Below are 17,910 nucleotides of genomic sequence, written 5' to 3' on the forward strand. Positions count from 1 at the left end.
GTACGCCTGGATGTTCGCAAACGGCTGCTGTCGTGCGTGACTATGTATTGATTCTTTCGGTCGTGTTTCACGCGTACCGGTCAATTTCCAAGTGCGAAAGATGGCCATAAAACCGCCATGTTTTTCCTTTCTATCGTTTCTATGTATTTTAGATCCTCGTTTCGGATATCGTTTGTCCTTTATCTTTTATTCGGCAAATCCTTTTTTTCGCTCTTGCTTGATTTACTTAATTTTTCATCGACGAATCGTTGATATAAAGTAGATCTTTGTTATGGCAGGTGAAAGGTTGGATATCGATTTATCGAATCTATCTATCAAATTGATGGGAGATAGACGCGTGAATAGGAAAATGTATTACGTTTAACCAAAGATTCTACAGACTGGTTTAGAGAATCGACGTAAACTATCATCGAATTTAACTGTGATAATGTCTGATGATTATCGCAATATGGATCGAATTTAACTGATTACGAACGTTGAAATTGGTTTGATCATGACTTACGGATTCTATGTCATTTCAGAAAATGGATTTATTTGTTACCCGGCGAAAGATATCGGAGCTTGGTCGCGTAAACGTATCGGGAACACGATTCAGTTCAATAGATTATTCGAATTGCAGATCCGAAATATTTTATTTGTAGCTTGTTATTTTATTTCCTATCGAAATAGAAACATCAATGACGGTTTTGATCGCAGCAAGCGCGTACATAATTTAATGCGAATCTAACAGGTTGTTATAATAGAATGAGTTTCGATTATCGATAACCGACGCTGTTGCACACGACATGTTGTGAGTTTGGAGATTGCAACGAGATCGTATATGAAAATTATTATTAACCTTTTACCATTAACTAATAATATGCTTTCTCCATCTTTTCTCTTTCAATCTCAGAAAATAAAATAAAAAACTGTCGTTATTTTAGATAGTCGTAGATGGTCGAAATAAATTGACGAATGGAAAAAGAAATATAACGAAGATCATGAACACGAATGGAAATGGAATTGTGCGGAAAAGCAGTGGCAAACGGAATCGAATTCCTACAAAACAGGGATCGTTCCTCTTCAACGTGCGCGACGGGTCAGACTCATTGTCCGACTGGCCATAAGTCCGACAGACATGCCAGGACCGTCTGGTACGCCTTTACAATCGGTCCCGGGGGAGGGAAAAACGCGCGTTCGATTCGAGTCGAGTCGAGTCGAGTCGAGCGCCGTTGGTCGGCCGGTGACAGATCGAGCTTTAGGAAAATACAATTCGGGATCGGTCAGAACGAATCGGATAGAACGTCGAGTCGTTCTACCGTCAGAATAGAGATGTCCTTTCTATAGGTAGATGGCTAGAACTAAAGTCAGAGGATAGAAACTTCAACATCGCGAGCTTGCACATGACTTCTTCGATTCGTATTCACCGCGTCTCTCCAACTCTCCGAGACGATACGACACGACACGACACGACACGACGCGACGCGACGCGACGCGACGTCACTCGTCCCATTCTGGGTTACCTTTGTTTCTTTCTTTCTTTCTCTTGTCGGTGCACTTCCGTTTCGTTGCTGTGTCAGTCTGCAAGGCAACTCTTCATGCTGTATAATGGCGGGATATCGAACGCGAGGGGCGAGGCGGGGAATAGGAGGATGAGGGAGCGGAAGGCCAGGAGAAAGATTACGCTCCGTCGAGTTCGCTCGTTGTAGCTGATTGCGGTTCGACCTAACGGAAGTTCGATTCGAGTTAATACCGTCGCGATAACGTCACGACCTAACCAAGAACCTCCACTTTCCATCGGTGAACATGAGCAAAGGGAAATACTTTCCCGTGTTTCGTCTACGGTTCTCCTCTCTCTTTCCGTTCCATTCTATTACTCTTCACTTCTTCCTGTCCTTTCTCCAACTCTGCTGTTTTGTTCGCCGTATTTGCTTGTCCTCCTTCTACGTAACGTATCTTGGCTACCGCGATTGCTCTGCATTTACTTTTCTTCGCTTCTTACTTTTCTCACTTCTTCCTGCGTTTATCGGTCTCTTCCTCTTCGTTTCTATGCGCGTCTTCGTTACCGTATCGGTTTGTTCTCGTTCTTCCTTCGTGCTTGGACGATCAACAAAAGGTTTCGCCAGACCGCGGAGAGATCGCCAGCGATAGCAGTTCGTACAGAATCGAGGAAAACGAGTCGTGCCGCGCCGGCTGACGAGTGTCGTCGCTGCTCTCCTTGCGACTGTCCGCACTCGATGCTTGTCCCTTTAAGGAGAACGATACGCTCGCGGTCAGGCACCAGATTATTTGCACGCGTATATATTAGGTTGTCCGAAAAGCTTCTTTCGTTTCATAAGTGGAATAATAAATGCACAACATTTTTTGTTTTATATTATTTTATGGATGTATGTATGATCCATTTTGTAGCAATAGAATAAAATGAATCAAACATAATTCAATAAAATAACATAAAACAAAAAATGTTGTGTACCTATTACTTCCTTATAAAACGAAAGGAACTTTTGGAACAACCTAATATCTATGTACACTCGACTCGAGCTACTGCCACTGATATTGCCACCGACTGGAACGTTCACGATATATATGTCGTTTTATATCTTTTCGCGTCTCTTGGATTTAGGGACGTCGATGTTCGAACGACGATCGTAATGCGTTAGGAAATGTGTCTGTTCTGTGCATGTCGTACGACTAGAAAAGCCGAAGCTATCGTTTGTATTGTACGTGTGTACGTACAGGCTAATTACAATTAGTCGTATACTTATATCTTTAATTATTTCCTTATACTTTTCTATTACAAATTCGTCCACACGTTCCTCAATCAGTCAACCTCGACCTCAACAAAAGTGCTAAGAAGAGAGTTCGTAAAACTGGATAATGAGAAGAATGGAAGATAGTGGGGTACGAGGAAATATTAAAACATTAACATGAGCGTATATTTTTATTAAGCATGCGAGCGTGTCTTTATCACGCGAGGCAACTTTTTCAATTTTCCGCTACAAGCTTCGTATCGAGGCAATTTCTTTCTTTAAACGCGAATTCTCATCCATCTTCTACGAGCTCTCACGCTGCTCCCATTAGATTAAGCAGATCCTTTTGAAACTATTTAAGACGTCGGACGTTTTAGGCTGAAGTACATTAACAATTCTTTCCTAATCCTGCTACTTGCAACGCTTTCAAGAATTTTACGATGCTATTTCGTCATCGTACGACACGAGAAAACACGTACAGTATTTTACTCGTATATCATGCAGACGCGTATATATATATATATATCTTTTAGTGAAATCGAAAATTTTTCACGAAATATATTTTCGTCGGTATGGAAATATATTTGCCACTGAGTTTCGTTACTTTCTTAGAAAAAAGACGAGGAAAATCTAGAAAATTATTTAGTATGTTATTACTTAGTATTTAATTAATATGAACTTGAAAGTGATTAAGGCGTAAGTATATATAGGTATAACGAATTGACGTAACTGATTCGTAAGGTAGTTCGTCATATTACTTTTTCATTAACGTAAGTAAAGATTTCGACTGCCAGCTTGTAAGTAAAATAAAGAATATTTTAATCCAACATAAACCAGAGATTATGGTACGTGCCAGGTACGTTCATTTTTTACATTCGCTCTGTGAAATTGCTGCGCACTTTCATGGTGGCCATGGGCAGATATATTCATACAGCGCAAAAAATAATTAGCAATCCACCTACTCCTACGACTTTATTACTCTGGCGGAGACTAGTTTTTTAAAACCTCCGTACGTTGCACGACCAATATGATAAAACGCAAATGCTCGGAGGGAAATAACATCGCTGAAAAAATGCAGCAGGATATTTCGTTTACCTTTGATAAACGTTCAAAGTCGTAGTTCAACGATGTTACAGAACGATTAACATTGTTTTCGTTAGTTTCTGTGACGCAGTTTCGGTCTTTAACAATTTTTAAACTCCATTCAACGATATTTCTTGTGTTCTTATCCTTAGTAATTATTTTACGATTACCGTTTCAATTCCTACGCTATTTTCTGTAAAAACAGAACAAAGTTTTACGTTAAATCTTAAGTTAAACGAAATCTTATGTAACGTAGAGAAGAATCGATGAAAAATGTTTCACCGATCGATCTAACCGATTACGAGTGCGCTTGAATATCGCGGAAATGATGCGAGTTCTTAAGGAGCGAATGTCCGTGAATTCGGGAAATTAAATTAGAGTTCCATTGTATTTCACGAATTCATTCATTTCATTGTATACACGAAAATTAGAAAAGTCGTTTGCGCACGCCATTTTATTATTTTATTATTTTCGAATAACGTACATATTGCGCGAATAATTTCGTATAGCGATCCTCGTCTAGAAATCGTGCACTTCAAAGGGATCGAGTAAATCGACGAGCAAGATCGATAATCTTCGATTAATTTGCCAGGTTGCGCGTGATTCTCGAAGAAATTGCGCAAGAATTGAAAAGATTTTCTTTCTATGTACAGAGTTCTTTCTTGAATATCCAACATCGTACGTCATCGCGTTACGACAGTCGTGGTGGATCTACACCTCTCCTAATTCATCTATCACAATCACAAACGGAGAAATGCGAATCTACATTATTCATAATATAGGGAGAAGTCGGCGAAACGGAAAATCTGCGCGGGAAGGCGAATAGTGTGTACCTATGCGCATTGTTATGCCATTATTCACGCGCTGCTTTCTAAAATAATTTTAGATTTTTATCGGTTCCAGCGTCTACCGCGGTTCTTCTGATCGCGTATGAAATTTGGATTTCACGCACTCGCAAGCATGCAAAATCCGGCAAAATATTCTACGAAGGATTTCCTACTGCTGTTGATGATCTTTTCGACTGAAAATTCAAGATTCCTTTATTCGTAACGTGTATTCGCTTTCATATATGCAAATATTATCCTTGCGAAATTCCTGCTTAATTAATTATTTCTCTTTGTTGATGTGAACAATCGGAGAACCGTGTTCGTTGATATTTCACAGATTCATCTTACGCTATTCGGCGTATTATCTAATACACGATTCAATCTTCAGAGAGCCTAGCCTTACCTTTGAGAGCGATGAATCGAAATAAATATTCGTCTTTAGCCGGTTGAAATATGACTTTTTCATTAATTACAGAAAACCCATAAAAGCTGTTCTTAGAAGGTTGATAAAAGAAAAAGACTAATATGTTACGTAACGTGGCTGGAAGAATCTTTTTTTAAAGAGAAATTTAGTCCTGGCCTCGGGCCGCATTTTTCGCGTAAAAGTAATATGAAATATGCAATATCGGTAATTAAATAATGATCGTTCCTGAATCGTTCGTTAATGCACGCGCATAGAAAATACAAACGGCAAAGAAATATCTTGCTGGATGGAGAATCTCAGATATGCACGAAGAATATGACTTTCGAGTCTCGGCGTATTTTATTTTTAAGGGATACTGCCGCGCTATAAATACCTTGAATATATTACATATTAAGTATATCATATTATATTCTAATAGGACGTGTTTTTTGCAAATAGTTTAAAAAAACGTGCAAAGCATCGGTATTTCATAGTCTCGGAATGAGAAACGAACGAGTAACGCGATGCAACTTTCGTTCCGCTTGCGATGATCCGCACTTAACCGCCAGTTCTCTCCTTTTTCTTGCGCTCGACAATTTTCTACGTTTTTCCTTCTCAATCACGACGGATATAAATGACTCATTCCACTCGAAAAGTGTTAATAATTCGCTTGTATTGGGGAAAGAATGATTAAAGTGGTCGTGGAAAAAGATCGACGCGATATTCGTTACATAAAACACGTCGGAACGCTCTTGTTTACTTTCACATTCGTTTTTGCGGGATCTTGCACGCCCCGATCGTTCACCCACTTCGATCACTGTAATTTCAGTGAAACTCGTCAACGCGTTTCAACGATCAAAAATGCACCGGTAGATATTTTTGCAGGAACGTTGCCTGTATAGAGAAAAGTTTGGCGAAACTGAAGTAGCCAAGTCGCGGAAGCACTCGACGATCGAGGGATTTCTCTGATCCCGTTTGAATCTTGTTACGGGAAATACATATGTAGATCGTTTTACGAAAGTTATCACGTATTTTTAACCGGAATAAGTAACGTTTGGAGACTGACCTCAATTTTTTGCTAGACACGAGATAATTTTTAGCAGTCGAAAGGTAAATTCAAAAATAATATTTATATATAAAATTCTAGTACCGACAAATATATGGTAAGAATAAAAAGAATTATTACCACGCAAGACTTGCTCCAACGTCCGCTAAAAGCTGACTCTTTCGAGTGTAATCTTCGCATCTCGCAAATCCGTTGGTCGATCTTCGTTCCCTTAAAAGCTTACGTTCACGTTCACATTCATCGCTTCCTGGGCGTTGCCCAACATACACGTTCCAACATACATATTGGCTTCTATATAACAGGTTTGCGATATACTGCAATTTTTCCCCAAAGAAATAAATATGTCCTTGGAAATTGCTGAAAGATAACCACGACGCCGTTCTTCTAATTGTCTATGTTACCAGGACCATCTTCTTCTGTCCCTTATCTAGCTATAAAAAATCTCTCAATTAACTCGAATCTATTATCGCGTGCATTCTCCGTGCTTTAGGCCAGAAACACGTTTACAGCGAGTCTTTCGCTATTCTCCGTTTGTCGCGATGCTTTAACACTAAAACTACCAGCCAAATTGACCGGTTTTACAATCTTATTTTAAAATTCCTACTTCACGTTATATTTTTTCCACAATAATGTAACGAGTTTCGCAACGATAACTAAAAGAATAATATAATGAATTTTATTTTGTTTTTTATGTATTCAAACTGAAAATAATTTTGTATCAAAGCTACTTATACCAATATCAGTGAAAGTTAACCAGATCCTTCGTTTTGTGCAACTTCCCACGCGTTTTTCAAATTTTTACTGCGCATCATTCGATACGATGATATCAGTTATCAGGAAAATTCCGGATCGATCGCTGGATCGCTAGATGCTAACACTAAAAATACTACACCAGTCAAAATCACTGGTTCTACAATTTTATAAATGTGTCAACCCTCGTTTAGGGACATGGTCACAGATGGATTAATAATACCAAAAATGTACTACATAACATGGAATTGCTTCCGTAAGAAACTAATAAATCAATAAATATAAAAATAGTCTATTATTACGTATTCTTTAAAGACCAGTCATTTTTACTGGTTTTGGTAGAAATAGCTTCGTGTTAACTATCGGTAGTTTTAATGTTGAAGACAGATGATCATCGAAGGTAGCGTTTCTAGATTTTTTACATCGTTCTCTAGACTCTTAATTCTTCCTAAAAGCTGCTCGTTCATAGCATCTCGCGATCGATATCACACTGCCAGATAGCTGGTCCGCAGATGCAAAAGTGTTAATAAACGGAGGATGCTCGATTCCGTTGTACCAGCAGAGCTAACAAAAGCATCTCCGATCGTACGACGGAAGCAGGCAACGGATCGGTAGAACGTTGCCGTGTTATCTCACAGCGGGATGACGTTCACGGTGAATCTATTCTAACGATCGTTTTAACGAGGTCCGTTAACTTATTATCAGACTTATAATTACGCGTATGTTTTCTACTGGTTGCCGGAAATAAGTCACACGATCCGACTCTTCCTGGCCATATCTCGTTTCGCCGCGCGATATAACCTTGCGAGTACTATCGCCAGAGATTCGCGGAGGATAACGTTCCGGGAGTGTGGCGGAGATATTGCGCTGCGAAATGCATCGCGGCTCGATTATTAGCGTGCCGACGGTGCGGTAATACCGGTCGCGTGCCATCCATCTATTTCCGTTGAACGCACCGTCAAAAGGGGGAGTCGAGGGGCAAATTTAATCTATTTATCGCAGGTTCCAAGCGGTTCCCCTCCCTCGTCGGCTCTCTTTCCACCACGGGCATATCCGTGATACACGTGTATTATATGCACGATCGAACCTTTCTCCTTCCCTATCTATTTCATTCTCGTTGTCACTGTTCAACGAACGCCATGACGCGTCTCTAGCTGTTTTCTGGTCCCATCTAAGGGGGTGTGCAGGCTACGTGCGCTAGCAGGCGGCACAATTAGCGCACGCCATTAGTCAGCAACCTTTTCCTCCTACGTTCAAAATCGTATGCCTTTGGTAAAGGCGCCTCTGTGTCTAGCGAAGGGTGGAACGGGCTAGATAATACGTACATATATGCGAGAGCCACCCCTTCTTTAAACTCTTCGCCAAGAGAGACTTTTATGGGTAGAAAGGGTTCGAGGTGTTCGACCAAACGTTGTCGGAGGTGTAGTACGTTTAGGCGTCTCCTTTCAGAGAGACTTTGAGGTTCGAGTGCTTGAGATTTTTCTTCCCTTTCTCCTCTGTCTTCCTTCTCCTCTTCTCTCTCTCTCTCTTTCTCTCACTCTGTCATCTTTCGTTTTTTCTCGCCCTATCCACAGACCTCTCTGTTTCTCTTTCCGGTTCTCCGGCGTTCTTTTTGTTCGCGAGAAACCAAGTGATACACGCGTTTGTCGCTCTTTTCATGCTGTGTCCCTTTGTTCCACGAGAACCCCATCCACGAGAACATTAACGCAGATCTCGTATTTGTCGCGCCTATTACGTCTGAGGATTCCCCCGGTGTTTCATCCCGGCCAGAGTTAAAGTTGCGTGCATTAAGTTGCAGCGTTTCTTGAGTAGTTTGCGCGAGAGGGTAGGACCGAGCCACTTCCGTAGACACGATGCAATTACGAATCAATAGAGACGATGGGAAATTCTAACCCAAAGAAGAGTGCCATTTATTCGCTCCTCGACGCTGAATACAGCTGTTTCCATGGTCTTAGTAGATTCTTAATGGCAATACGCAGGTTCTACCGGCTGGTCGTTAAAACGCCATCGTAAGAAATGTTTCTTCAATTTCTTAATTTTATCTTGCAATAAGATCGACTTGGACCTTCTTCGTAAACTATCCGACACAATTATCCAGATTGTTATCGCTGTTATTAAGAATACAGAAGAGTAAATTCGGTTACGAGTATCGGCATTAACCGTTTTACGAAAGTCCTAATCGATGCTGAAATATTCACATTGCGTGGGAAATATATTTCCTGGTAAATAGCAGTAGAAAACCTTTCAATCTTGAGATGCAAATCACAAACAACGTTGAAATCAAAGCTTTAGCAACGAGAGTTTGCGGAATAAACGCGTGCCCGTACATCTCGATCCTTCGCTACGCTCCTCGTAGCCATTACGAGCCTCATTATACCGAGTCGCTGCGGAACCCCTATTTTCTGTGCAAGGTTCGTTTTATGCAATTAATAAACATCGCAGTATCGCATTACGCGGCACGTTACACGCGGTTAGAGCGTCGAGGGTTGTAGAGGCTCTCTCCTCGGCCGAGAATCGTTGCGAAGAGCAGCAGGCTGGTTTTTAAATCGCGAAGGCGAATTCCTACGAGCGTAAAAAGGGTGCTGACTCAACGTCCACGCGGAAGAGCAATTCTCTTTTTAACGCGGAGAAACAAATATCGCACGAAAGAGTCGCGTTCCGTTCGCTCGAACGTTGAAAACACGCTCGCTGGTGTTTCCAGTGGCGCTCGATGCTTATTCTTTGCCTTCGGTCGGTGTGCCGTGCATCGTTAAATATTTTTTCTCTTAACAAAGGAATTCGATATTCGTGTCACGAAAGGATGAAAACGCGGACAGCAGTGTTTTCGCGACAACTGTCGTTTTTCCCGCGACCGTTCGTTCGATTGTTAGGCACATAATACGGAGCGAGGCGCTTGAAATTACTAGCTAAATTTACAACGCTATTGATATTTCTGCAAAAAATTGGGTCGAGCGTAAATTGCGTGGCTTAAATTACACCTTTGCTTACTTTACTTACTTTTTATAATTGGATCGATGGAAAAGTCGATTTGTCTCAACTACAATCACCTTAATGCGATGTTTCAAATTTGTATGATTTTTTTTTTTACATTACAGATATATCATTCCTGTATTTCAACATTCAAATATACGTGTTACCTTTAGAAATCGAGAATATATAGGGTAGGTCGGAAAACGGAGGACGATCAAAGGGGCGTAACAGACATTTTGATTATCTTTTGAATTTAGACGTCACAGATAAGCTTATCCACCTAAACCACGCTGATTTGAAGCACGTACGTGCAGCGTGTAACGTCGGTTCGCTATATCCGATTCTGCGAGAACAATGAGAAGACGAAGGAGAACGCTAAAAAATCGAAAGCAGGACAACCAGATTGTTGGTAACGTAACGAAACAAATAAATTCAGGATAGATAACGTACGAATGTAGTGCGATAACGAGACCAACTATAGAAAACCGCGACTGTATTCGTTTCGGAAACTTCATTGGAAAAGGTTGGTCTGACTCGTCGAGAAGAAGCATCACCGCGTGTCTTTCCCAGCTAAGTACGAAACGATCGTTCATCGAAGGTACCTTGATGTTTATCGCGATGGAAAACACAAGAGGAATATCGTTTCTTTCGTGAGAAGAAAAGGAAAGAAACGATGGTGGAATCGCGAAAATATCGCTTGATCGGCTCTTTTATAACGCTCAGTATACGTTATACGCTACATACATATATCGACGTACATTGAAACATCGCAGGGATCAGTCGTCGAGTGTCCGAGAAATATGAGAAATCTTAGTTTTGTAAGAAATTGCGAAAGAGAATTGATCGGTGGATGCATTTAGATCTATCGATGACCGCGCCAATGTTAACGACATTGTTTCGTATCGTAACTTTATTATCACAGCAGCAAGTTTTCTAATTTTCCTGTTCGGCGAACAGCATATCTCGTGGCTTCACAACTTAACGCCCCTGTATTGTTCGTTACGCAACTTTTTTGAACCGAGCTATCTCCGGCCGTTACTTCCCTAGAAGCATCGCCATCCCAGCACGCGCTTTTCTTTGCGTAAAAAAAAAAAAACGATGATTTAATTACAGGCCGTTCTTGCGATTCCGTGCGATTAAGTAGCGCGTTCGGACGTCATAGTTTCGTTTATTAAGAAAGTTGCGGGAGCTGTTGGCAAGGACTCCCGCCAGTTTGTTTCGACGGTGCGAGAGGAAAAGTCGATAGAGAGAAGTTGGAAGAATTTTTATCGCAGGGATAAAATGTGGATTGAAAGTAAGAGAAAACGTCTGGGATGAATATGCAAACGCGTTGCTTTCATCCTCGCGTACCTCTCATAGATTCAACAGAATAGATTCTGGTAGTTCTGTGTGCGAATGGCTGCTGATATATTTTGTAGATTTTGTAACTTTCGTATGTTTGAGGGCGATTCGGGATATTACGATGCAAAGCTCGCAGTGTCAAGGAAAACATCGCGTCGGTACACGTAGCATGTCGATAACTCATGGTTCAACGTGTACAACGTCTATTTATAGGGTCAATACGTTAGGCATTCTGATCAATGGACGATATTGATTTAGCGTATATAATTTAAATCTTGTCGCGAATAAACATGTAGTTGAATCAAATATGTATCCACAGCAATAGATAATATAATAAATATTATTAGATGTATTATGCATGTATTTGTGTTACGTAGAAATCCCGTACTCTCGTAACGTACTTATTCGCATTTCTTTATCCAAAAATTGCTTCAAAAACGTAGCTATCGAAGCAACGACAGAGAGCATATGCGGTTGCATTTCCTGCTTCTAAATATACAGCCACGCGACTATCGTGGAAGCAAGAGGCTTAGCTGCACCCAAGACACACCCGGTAGAAATAAAGCGCTATGCCACTTTTTCGCGTCGGTGTTACTTTTCCCAAGACGTTTCTTCTCATCTCTGAAAGCGTACGATTATTCGAGACGACTCGTCTTCGGAGACCAACCCCGTATAATTTGATACAGGCCCTGGCTGGCTGGGATACCGCGAACCGATCAATACGATACGATGAATAATTTTGTAATACTCTTGGAGAAGAGCGACGCATAGTATTTCCGCGGTGGAATGACAATTGATCATGGCGAGACGTCGTTCAGAGAGACGGTACCCGTGCCAAGTTATACGTCAGGATAGTTGGAATTTTCATGGGAACGTCTTTGTTCGCGAATAAAGTGTTCCGCGTACGTGTCCGCGTCGTGACTTTACCCTACGAATACATAGTGGTACGTACGCTTATCAATGGGAAAAGTTTATCGAGCCTTTGTATCGGTGAGTTTTTTCAAGATCAGTCGCGATCGATACGCGTGTTTGATGTAAAAAGCACGTGTTATGGTTGGCGGCGATCGGTGAGAGCGAGCAATATTTGCAAGTGACGGAAGATAGATCTCGTCGTGGGGATATATCGTGAAAAGTTGACCCGATAAACTTGTCCCCTCGTTGTCGAATCCCATTTTCGATTACACTTTTTGCCTTTCCATTTAATAGTCCGAGAGATAGTGTCGCGTCATTGTTGGCGAGCGTTGCTGTTGAATCGATAAGATCAGAACTTGTGGTTTCTATGATGCCAGGTAATTTAAAGTCCGAAATGTAGTTTGCCTTCTTTTGTACATAGTATGCATCTGAGGAAATATGAACGGTTTTAGAGATACGGTAGTAAGCAAAGTTTGAATCGACGGAATTTATTTTTAGTTAGTCGATGGAACTTTCGCTATTCGATATAAATAACTTCAAATCTATCGATATTCTTCGTATTTATGTTAAATCTACGAACAAATTATTCGCCGGTACAGTGGTTACTTTATACAAACGGAACGCTTTGCCTGTGATTATTTCCATTAATTTGAACGGATAGTTGTAATAGATACGCTCCGCATCCTAAATTTGCACATGTAACTTTATATTTGCGCAATAGTAAATTTCTACAGACTTCTCCGTGGCTTATAGTAGCTTACGTGTATTTCAGCGAACGTTTAGCATTCAAAACATTATTTTAACAAGCTTGTTATTAAGTTTAATAGTATTAAACTTTTTGCTATAAATCTAGCTGTAGCCGTTGAAACACGTATATAGAGAGGTAAAATAGTTTTGTCAACTCTCAGCTTAATGACCAACATCCCTGCATTATGATGTATATATTATAATGAATAGCTTCAATCCTCGTATCGAAGTTGTAATTACGAACATTGAATATTTCAGGGTAAACGTTGCTACAGTGAAATTTAATTCCAGATTGTAAAGTTTGTTCTATGTTACGGTAAAATCTGATAAACGGACATTGTGCTCCTCCTACGTATCTTAATCGAATCGTTTTCTATTTGTTATCGATTCTATAAGTACGCAACACGTGCAAAGAGAAACATTTAAACTGTTAAAATACTCCTGAAATTTTTACTTTCTTTTGCGTGTAATTTAAATACGTTTCGTGTAATAGGACGATAAAAAATGTAAAATATAAAAAATATCGTTGTCTAGACGAGGAATTGCCGCCGATATCAAAGAGAGAAAGAAAGATATTTCATGAAACTTCGTTTCCTGTTTCACAAGTACCGTTGCATTTATTATCGCTGGAATGTAAATTACGTGTAATTTTCAAATATCCCTGACATATCATATTGTCTAATTTACATACGATATGTGTGTAATTTATGTACTTCTGTCTTTTGTGACGAGCCAGTGAATCGAGTTCGTTAATTAAGTAGAAAAACTGCGTTTCATCGAAAGTATTTTACGACCTATGTTGATTAAACTTCTTTTCTTTCTTGTTACGTATAAACAACTATAAACGTTCGGTTACCGTGATACTGAATTTCTACAACGCAATATTTGATGAAAGAAAAACATCCTTATTACAGATAAAAATATAACACACGAAAGCTTCATTTAAATATTACAAAAATTCCGTCTACGCGATTTCACTTGTACGTTCGAAACGACGTTGAAACGATATGTCAAATTTATCGGTGAATTAATTTGTACGATCGTCGGACTAACGACTAAGAGAAATAAAATTTAAATATTCCATAATAATAAATTTGTCTGCTTTTTTAAATTCTAATCAGCTCGTTGGTTATCGCGTAGGCCAATACTTATCCTACTTCTCGTATGAACAGAAAAAAGTTTGTTCGCTCAGTTCGCTCGTTTCAACGTAGAAATTCGTAAGTTGGCAGAAAACTTTGCGCTCATGGGGAAAGGGTTCATTTATGGTTACGGTAGGTAAGAGACACTTAGAACGGCATCGTAAATAAGGAGCGGATTATTACTGGTCGTAGCGTACACGTGGTAGGAATGTTAACGTCACCCAGTACGCAGCACGCGTAAACCTAAGGAACGTAGCACACTCCTCTGTATGCACGGGTTCTTTGTTTGTTTTCTCTGCCATGTCGTCGTACCTACGTTATTTTTACACTCGAATTTTCATTTCACTTTCATAATATTCGCGCACGTGTAATTGCAACGTGAGATTCTTCATCGGAGTTTGAAATTTATTTCGTTGCTACAAACTATAATTCGAACGTTGCACGAAATACATAGGAAAAGTACAATTTTCTCGCGCTCTCGTTTCTGAAAGGATTAAGAAGCGACGTCCCGTCGCAACGAGAAAGCACAAGTTGCTTGAAAACGTATTCAACTGGAAACTTCTCGATCGTGGAAAGCTTCGACGAGGTAGTCCACCTAGGTCGCGATCGCGTTCATTATCCACGTTCACGCGGATAAGGAATCGCGTTCGTTTAATCTTGGCGAATGAAACGGAATGCAAAAGCAACGCGATGAAAGTTGCCAGCTGAGGGTGTTTAATTATTTCGCTGTTTAGAAAGTTTCTAATACATTGCGCCGTATCCTTCCTCGATTTTCTTCAATTTGCCCCGTCGACTTGGTTCCTTCCATTTCCGGTGTTCCATCGTGTACGTCAGCTTTTGCTCGGTTTAAACGTCTGCGTCGACTGCAGCGGGACACCGAACTACCTGGTTCAACGCACATACAAATATACGCGTTTAAAAGCGGGAAGGAGGCTGTGCGTCGCGTCGCGTCGCGTCGTTACACCTTCGTTTTTCCGTATGTTGTGGACACACCAAAGCCACCACCGTGTGTCGTTACCGTTTCTGTGGCGTGCGGTGACAGGCCAAGATTTGCACGTTGCGAAACATCGAGTTTGAAGCGGAGGAACACTCGGACCTTTGCTTCAAAGTGGACTCGAAACTCGGGTTAAAATATTTGAAACGTCGTTTCGTGCGTTATTTATGCCAGGTGCAGAGTGTGTGTTTATCTTAAATAATTGTAATTCTCGTTCATTCGATAACCAAATTGTGTCGTATCGGATATGAATTGCATCTTCTCGCGGTTTCGAACTGAAATAGCGCAAGGACGCTGATCAAGCAATCTGCACGGTTCGACAATTTTGTGTATTCACTGCTGGTTTCGACGTCCAGCGATTCATTTACAATTCAGTTTCTGCCGCGACATAGGCGACGAATGAACGTAGGTCCGAATATTAAAGCGATGCTGGATAATTGAGAGACTCGTTTGCTCCCTGTTTCTGTTACGAAGGACACGGGATGCCTACAGTTTCCTCTCGCCGACGCTTGTCGCTTTCGTTTCACACAGTTACGGATACACCGTATCGGATTGTCGGGAAAATCGCCAGCGAAATTTCAGAAAAATTTCTACCAATGTATTCTCATAGAGTCGATATTTCGTCGAATATCGCGTACATGTGTTGATAATTGTGGATTTTAATCGCCGAAATAAATGTATAGGAACGTTTACATTGCATTTAGAATCGATATCAAAATAGTTTCAGATTTATTTAATATGTGATTTACAAGATATTCGTCGACACATTTGCACGCGTCTCAACACTCTCTTTGTCTCACCATCTTCTTTACCACATTACCAATGGAACAGTTGCATACTTCTGTTTTACGAGACGCTGTGCACGCATATTCTCTCACACACACTCATACTCATATATGTGAGTTACTACTACGCAGCTAATCTAGTGTAGCACACAAAATTACACATATCTCGATAATATGCAATATCATGCAACACCTTTCCGTGTCTCGGCATCTAACGCGTTGAAAAGCAACATCTTTTCCTATCTTTATCTTAACCGGTTCTGGATTCCTCTTATTAAGCGCTGAATTTACTGTCCAACTCCGTGGCTCTATTCATCATATCCGAATTTAACGTTTCGTTATTTGATCGAAGTTTGCAATAAATAATCCTCTTCCAATTCCGTGAAATATACAAATAAATGTGTATCGATTGTCAAAAACAACGCTACGAACTTCCAAACTTTACTCTACGCTTAAATCAATCTCTTTCTTTTATTTCTTCTTTCAACGATTCCTTTGTAGGCGATGAAAAATCCTCGATAGTTGATGTTCAATGGTAAAACCGAGTAACGTTTTTAATCGGTGTGAAATGTGAAATATTTAAACTGAATAGTCGATATACGAGCGCTTTTTGCCTGACTCTGTCTGATTCTGTCTCATCGTGTAACAGCAGGACGTGGTATATCTGGGATAACGAAACGAAGTGCCAGTCGACCACGGAGATTGTCGAATGGAAGAAAAATTGCCGTACACACCCTACGGTCGCGTGTCATTTCGAAACGGTTACGATCGGGTGATTCGTTTCGATTGACGATTTCGCGATCCTCGGTACACTCGTGCGCGACCGTCCATCGGACCGATGCAGATTAAATTAAAGTGGAAAGAACGTCTTCGAACTTCGATATATCGTATTTCAATTCTACTATCGTGCACGCACCGACCTGATCGCATATGCATTATACCACTGATCGATTTGCCTGTATGGCGAAGCGTGTCACTGATAGATAGCCAATTTACTATGAGAACCGTAACTCGTGTGTAAGCCTGTGCACGGCAGTCAGAGAGCTTTGTAAAGCGCGACTGCGTTGTTAAAAAGGGAAAGAACTTAGCGTTCCAGGATACGCGTATATGTAGATATGTAGCCAGAAGTGGATTACTATCCCGACTCAATGGTGAATGAAGGTATTTGTAAATCACGGTTACCATTTCTAGTCATGGTAAAAGTGAATAAAAGTGAATATTGGAACGATATGGGAACGTAAATAGAAAAAAAAAAAAAATGATATCCTACGAGTCATGTGTCTCTTCACGAATTAAACGACGGAAGGTAAATATTTTCGATGCTGTATAAAACGTATATTTAGTTGGAATGCGTGTAGAGTGTAGCTGATTGCATATGTATACAGATTGCACTGTTTCCATCACTCGAAATGCTGAACCTCGAGTATATTCCACGTTTCTCTTTATGTTAGTACGTATGTATGTGCGCGGATGCGTGTATTTCGCATATATCCAGCAGCAAAGCAAAATATCGCGCTTGTAAACGTACGGATCCGGGGCGAATGATCGAACGTTTTCCTGTCGTTATTCTTACGTGTTTGTCGAGTGTTCCCTAGGCGATCTCTGTCTTTCTCTGTCTCTCTCTCCCTCTCTCTCTCTCTCTCTCTATTTCCGTTGCTCTTTCTCTCGAGTTGCAGCCCACGTCGGAATTAGGAAAGTTTGCAGCTAGAAGGAAGTTCCGCGGCCGGAAAAACTTTTCCACGGCGGGGGTAGGTGATGACCATCGCGAGCCCCATCCAGTCAAGGGCTAAAGCCAGCTGTCGCCACGGTGAAATTGAAAAATCTGCCGGTTCTTTCGTAGTTGCGCTTGGCTAGGAAAAATCGGCACGAGGATTACGACATCTTTATTACGGGGACGTTGATACGGCGCGACTGCTATGCTGTGCTTTATGGTGATTACGTAGATAGCGATGATAAGGAAGCGCCGCTTGTTAGTAGTCGATTTCGCCGGGCGCAGATACGTTCTTCGTTGATTCAGACGTATAATTGACCGGATGCTGGTTGATTAATTATTATCAATTCGTTGCACGATGTCTGTTTTGCGCAGTTACGCGCCAATTCCCGTATGAAACTGCTCGGGAATCCGGGAGTGCATCAGCTGACGACGATGTATAAACGGGCACGC

At 40.8% G+C, this 17,910-nt stretch overlaps 1 protein-coding gene across 2 annotated transcripts in view; it reads left to right on the top strand.

Moving 5' to 3' along the window:
• The window catches only part of LOC117157940 (semaphorin-1A), a 382,000-nt gene that overhangs the window by 186,864 nt on the left and 177,226 nt on the right, over positions 1–17,910 (top strand). The gene's annotated exons all lie outside the window — the stretch shown is intronic.

This window comes from Bombus vancouverensis, chromosome 6 (genome assembly GCF_051014615.1).
Source record: "Bombus vancouverensis nearcticus chromosome 6, iyBomVanc1_principal, whole genome shotgun sequence".
Classification (NCBI taxonomy): domain Eukaryota; kingdom Metazoa; phylum Arthropoda; class Insecta; order Hymenoptera; family Apidae; genus Bombus; species Bombus vancouverensis.